The following is a 7,157-nucleotide window of genomic DNA, read 5'->3' on the forward strand; positions in this document are numbered from 1 at the left end:
GCATCAACGGTACCACCATCATTAACATCAACAGGATCATTACCATCACCAACAATTACATCCGCATCACACGCCTCAACATCACAATCTGTACCTCGGATATCAACATCACACACACCATAGTTACCAAGGAGTACCAATAACAACAAACGATGAAGTATTGATTCATAACTTCATCAGAAAAAAATCTGCGGTGATTATGTAATCTCTAAAGTCTTAGAGATTATGTATTTCAGCCCTAACCATAAATCAGATTAGTGGACAGAGATGATAGAGAGAAGAATCGAAACCCTGACAAGAAGGGTGCACGAATTACAAGCTAGAATTGATTTACCAGCATCATCAACAGTACCGTTAGCAGCACCAACATAGTCAGTAACATCAGCATCGTTAGAATCAGCAGCACCTAGGACATCACAAACTTCTTCAGTTCAAGAATCACTGTGGAAATCATTACGAATCAACAACGAGTATATTGTATCAACGAGTTATGAAGTATTAACTCATTCTTTCTGAAGAAATTGTATATATATTTTATATATATGAATTCTGAAATTATAATAAAATCTTTTCGTACTAAGCTATTAAGTATGAATTGAAAAAGGGTAGATACTACTCGTTTAAATTTATATTACTAATATGCTATGATGTACATCCTTCGTTAACAACTTAACCATCGTTAACTGCAATCTCTGATTCAATTAAATGATTCGGTTTCATAATAAACCAAGTGTATCATTCAATAACATGTTTGATTTTACACTCTCATCTTCAATGTACTTGAAACTTACTGGAAGACAACATTCGTATCTTGCAAAGTTAGCAAGAGTTCTATGAACATCAGAATGATTCACAAAAGAAATAGCTATAAGAATAAATAATGAAGTATTGATCACAGTAGTGAAATACTTTGTGAAGATTATGTAATCTCTAATGTTTTAGAGATTATTCTTTACTAATTCAAGCTGAAAATCAAATGAGCTTAAAATGATATTAACTAATTGAATCCGTATTACATCTGAAGAAAATATACCCACATATATTTTCATAAAGACTGTAATGAAAATTCTTGTTCAAAATATTATCTGTGAAATTTTTTTTTAACGGGTAGGTAATACCCGAGAAATATTTAAATTCACAATTAATATGTTACATTCTTAGATTCTGATTCAACAATCATCAACTATACTCCCTATTTTCACAACAGTATACATTCTCTTATAAGAAATCAAAACAACCATACTCATTCAAATTCAATTACATATTCTGATTTCGAAATCCCAGAAGGCAACTCGAGATATAAGCAAAATCATCACTCTTAGATCCTTACATTTTTCAAAACTATACTTTGACTTCAAAACTGTGATAGGACATCACTTTTATTTGTAACACTCAGGAGGATATGAGAATCAATCGAGATTCATGACGATTTTATTCTTTGGATATTGACAATGACAAGCTGCACTTAAAACACTTCGAAATTTCGAAAGACACTTCAGATAATGACTAATCGAGATGATGATCCATCCACACATTACCCGAAGTCTTGCACCTGAAAAACTCTCGAAACCAAAGTCATAATTTAACACGTACCGCGTTGAATTCTTTATCATTTATTAGCAAAAACAACCCTATGATTCCTTTTCCAAATTAGCCAGTTTTGTCACAGCTCCAACAAGTCAACTTCGACCTTCCAGTAAAATTAACTTTTATTATAACCTCGATAGATACGTTTTCCTTTTGCCATCGTTACTGGGGAACCTTTTATATCTTGCCACATTAGCCGTAAACTTATAAACAACTTCATTAACCTCCGACTTAAGCCTCTCCAAAAAATCACTATACTTATTCATTAAAAACCAATCATGTACTCACCTACATCCTGTAATAATAATTGCCATATCAAAAAGCTTGAATCATTATTCTCGAAATTCGCATTGATTCTACGCCAACAGTTATATGTATACATATAACGTCTACCTCCAAGACGTACAGACTTCAAATATGAAGTTTCTGAAAAACATCTCAACTATGAACTAGTTCTCGAAATGCTAATGAAGCAACAAAAACTGTAAACGACTTTAACGGTCAAAAGTTTGATGATAAGGAATAATGTGTTGGTAAAGCCCACAAAAAGAAAAGAGTTGGTGCTGAATAACGGATTGAGCAGACCGTGAAGGAGACCAAGGACAAATACAAGGACCAAAGTCTATATTTAAAGAATCTTGATGATTCTGTTTCTGAAGAAGTCATTAACGAATACCTTGCTCCTGACTCTAAACCTTTGCGGACCTTATTCTTCATCATCATCTTATCTTAAATATTATAAGACATCTTTGTATCTCTCATTATACATATTCTCCATATTTCTGGAGATATTGTCACAACTATTCTTATCTGAGATCATTTATCTCTCCGTAATATCTGCAACATAAAAGAAACTGTGTTAGTTTCTAAAATTCTGAAAAATTCAAATATGAATGTTTTGAAGTAGTGTTGGGAACTGATGCATGAGTTAGTATAATATAATGACACTTGATCAACGTGATTATATTACAGTAATTCATGTTGAGTTTCTAATAGAACATGATGATTCACAGAACATACCGTCATCATGTGCCATTTATACAACTCTTACATTCTATCTAATCTCTGAACATATCAATAAAATATTTTTCTTGATGGTTCGGTCTTTTCCAAGAAATTCTGGTAATTTGCCAAATCAAGATCGTGCCATTACGATTCCCTTCTTAGAATATTAACTATGTTCATTTCAAAATTCATACTTACGAATTCTGGACCATTACTCGCTTTTCTAGAGGTCGAGAGGAGAATAAAAAGGCAAAGAGATTCGAGATATAAGGGAAGATATAAAACCCAATAACAACCTCGAAACTACAAACCGTGTATATCAATGCTTCCGTCACACGCTGGTTAACGAGTTCTTCCAATTGAGCCTCGAGCATTTTCGTAGTAAACATGGTCTCCTTCTACACCAACAATACATCGAGGTAAGATCAATGAAAAACAGAGTTATTAAAAATATACTAGCAACAAATGTTGAAGACTAGTAATTAATAGTACGAAAAGATTCGCTAGTAGTGAGAAGTAGTGTATGTAGTGATAGTAGTAACACTAGTGGTAGTAGTAGTGGTACTAGTGTTATGTAGTGATAGCGGTGATAGTAACACTAAGTAATAACATTAATGGCAATAGTAGTAGTATAACATAACACAAGTATTATGATCATACAAGTTACTAAATACAGAATATTACCGCATGCAATAAAAGATAATAGTTACTAATAGCATAATCCACCATTAATATAAGTATAATCCAAGAGTGATAAACCAAGTTCCAAAGTAGTAAACCAAACAATAAACATAATGTGCTAATAGCCCAGTTTATAACACCCGGTAAGTCTTATATAATCAATTAAAGAAGTTATGGCGGATGAAAAAGGAAAAGAAGCTCATGGTCAACGACCCTTCACTTCCTCTTCTGTCGGGTACGGAAGGCAAGTCCATCATTCCTCGGCCTATTACGTTCCGCCTCTAACGCAACAACCCTGGCAGTTAAGGCTGCTATCAATCTCGCCATCTCAACGAACCTTGCTTTAGCCTCGTACGTATAAGTATTTATACCTGTGACTCTTTCCTCCATCCTCTCTAGATCATCGGGGTGCGGATATGTCCTAACAATACCGCTCAAAGCGTTAACACGATCAACAATATCCCTGTTACGATTAGTATGAACCAAATCTAATGCATAAAGGTTCACGGGATGGTTAGGTATCCGATGCGGAGCAGGTGCTGGTGCTGGGGCTGGAGCATTCACCTCAGCCACACTGGAGTCGCTGTCACTGCTTCCTGAATCCTGTGACATCTAACTCATAGTACAAGAACACAAACAAAATAGATTAGTCAAGTAAATAATGTTAGTCACAAAGTACTCATGTAATGACTAAGTCCCGGTCGTAGCCTAGACTCATCAAGGCGTCCTAATGATCAAATCAGACACACTAATGCAAGTCCTAGTTTCCCTACGAACCGTTAGCTCTGATACCAACTATAACACCTCACCAAAATACCCTCTGACGGCGTGTTAATTCCGGTCCCACAGTTAACAGTTACGCCCTCTATATGAGACGTTTAAAGCAATCGCATTTAATTTTATTTAAATTAATAACTTTCAAAAACAAAAGTCAGAGATCCCAAAATAGAAACACTGTTGTGATCGTAACCACAAGCCAACAGTATTTAAAAAGTATAAAAGTTTTAAATGCGAAAGTAAATAATGTTCTTTAAAATCAAATGCTGACTCCACGGCCAGACATGCAGCAAACACAGCAGAAGCATACCTCTTAAGGACCTGAGAATAACAACACGCAAAAACAGGTCAACAAATAATGTTGGTGAATCTACAGGTTTAAGATAATGTAACAGTATCTGAAAAACAGTTATCAGAAAAATAGTTTAATTTCATTGACCACAAGATTCTATCGCAAGCATAAACCGAGCACCTGAATACTAGCAAAGACCCGAGTATAGCCACTATACCCACCTTACCTCGTAAAATGTTATACATTGTTCAGATGTATTAAATGTTCAAAGTAAATGCACCACTGCTTTTATAGTGGGTGAGGTTGTCAACCTAACGGATCCGTCCATCTAAATTGTGCTTACACCGATGGTATTAAAAGTATTCAAGCTAGAGGCTTTTTGAACAAACTCATTATGCATATGTGTAGTACTCATGTCAATATAAAAGTAATTGAAAATGTAAATATAACAGCGTGTATTCTCATCCCTGAAAACATGTAAAAAGCGGGACTGTAGACTCACCTTTGAATAAGCTCGGAATGAAAGACAAATGACTTGTACGGTTTAGACCCGAGTAATGTAACCTAAGTATACGTATGTAGGTTGGTCAATATATGTATCTTATATAAGTGTGGTTTCATAGTGTACGTTGTCTTATTGCTCGACTCGACGCGATTTAAAGTAAAAGTCAACTATATCATGCAAGTCAAACAAAGTCAACCGAAGTCAAACCGAAAGTCAAACTTGGTCAATATGGTCAACTAAAGTCAAAATCAGTAGGTTCATGTCAAATATTGGTCAATAATTCAAACCTAAGTCAAACAATACGTTTTAGGTCATGAATAATCATTTTCACAATTTCAGTTTATCGTCATGCACAAAATTTACGAACACGTAGCACACTTAGCATATTATCTCATAGTAAAAAATTCAAGTAAATATGACAAACTCCAGACCATAATTAGACTTAAAATCGATTCTAAAAAGTCCGGCTAGGGACTCATACGACAAGTAAAAGTCAGGAATCAGAAGGGATACATTTGGGGTTTGCCAGGTCAGTTTCTGACCGCGCACTGATTTCATTTCGGCTATAACCGGAGTTAGGAACATGTAATTGATACAAGACCAGTGGCCATAGTTCGAGGACAAATCAAAGTAACACATCTCAAAAATCTAGCCACTTTTGTTTATCCAATTTGTACAGTTTATTCGTGCAAGTTGATCATTCAGTTTTCAACTCAAATCAGAATTCACATAAAGTATGGCTCTATTGTGCCCAATGCATAAGGTTTCAGAGATTGACATAAACTAACAATAAGTCACATATCATGTTAAGTTTCATTTTCCAGAAGAATACATGCTCAATCAATATACAAAATTCACAAAGTACAAAACCGTATTCAATTTACAGATTCGATTCCCATTTCATTAGTCACATTCGCATACGATTATCCGGAGATCTAGATATAATTAGCCTATCATATCTACATGAAAGATGAAGTAATTTTTGTCTTCTTTTCAAATATGAAAAGCTTCAATCAAAGAAGTTAACACATTTTATCATACAAGGTTATTTTCATGCAAGTGCTGTATAAAACTACATTTACACTAATTCTAGCATATCTCGGGCTATACATAAGCAAACGACATGATATCCTAGTCTAAATTGAGTGTTTTTAAATTATATTTCCAGTGGTATAAGTCTCACATACCAGTTCGTTTTCTATCAATACCAGATTTCTGATCAAGCAACATAAACACAACGATAATTCAAATCGACATAACTTAATCATACGGAAACGAAATCAAGCGAATCCAAAGCCTAAACTCAATAGTTTTTCGCAAGGAATCTGATTATAACATAATAATTAACATTTGAAAAACTTAATTTTTCTGATCAAACAAATACAAATTCGTTTTTAAACCCTAGCTCATCAAACAATCAAAATAACGATTACAATTAACACGTACGCGTATAGACTTGAGCAATTGACAACATAACTATGAAACATTATAAAAATAAGATTTTTAAGAATTAGGGTTCATGCAATTATACCTTTGATCACAAAATTGTTTATACCTATGGATAGAGAACGAGGAGATGAACGCGATTCGTGTATAACACTTTTGCTAATTTTGAAAGATGAAGGTATGGTGGTGATGGTGTTGGTCGACGATGGTGGGAGCCAGGGAGGGAGATGACTGCGTAATTTTTCTTGTGAGGGAATTATGATTAAATTAGGTTTAACACAAGCCTTAAATAACTAGCCCTAATTATCCTAAATTGCACATAAGTCCTCCAAGTAGTAAAAATTAAACATAAAAGGGGGAGGGGAGGGGGGTTCGGCCGAATGGGGCCCACCATGGGTTCCCGGGTTCTCGTTTTGCAATTTCGTGTATTCGTGGTCCGTTTTAAGTGTCGTTTAGTCGTACCGAAGGCCCGGAACGTTAATCCGATCGTTAAACGCAACCAATCGCTTAATTTATTAAAAACCCAATAAATTAAATATTTTAAAAAGTTAATAATTAATTAAATTAATTATTAAAATAAACCCGAGCGTTTCGTTACTCAAAAAGCTATTATCAAAATCGTATCGTTTTTATCGTATTTCATTATCCGAAATATTTATTTAAATTAATATCAACCCATATCAATTATTGAAACCCTCCAAAGATCTAGTACGCATTTAATACACGTAACCACATAAAAGTTAAATAATCGCCGTTAAATAAACTAACAGAAGGTTAACGAAAGTAACGGAAAAATCAGGGTTGTTACATTATATACACATGTGCGAATATTAAATGGAGTGATATTAACTAAACAGTTAACAG

Source organism: Rutidosis leptorrhynchoides, chromosome 11 (genome assembly GCF_046630445.1).
Source record: "Rutidosis leptorrhynchoides isolate AG116_Rl617_1_P2 chromosome 11, CSIRO_AGI_Rlap_v1, whole genome shotgun sequence".
Taxonomy (NCBI): domain Eukaryota; kingdom Viridiplantae; phylum Streptophyta; class Magnoliopsida; order Asterales; family Asteraceae; genus Rutidosis; species Rutidosis leptorrhynchoides.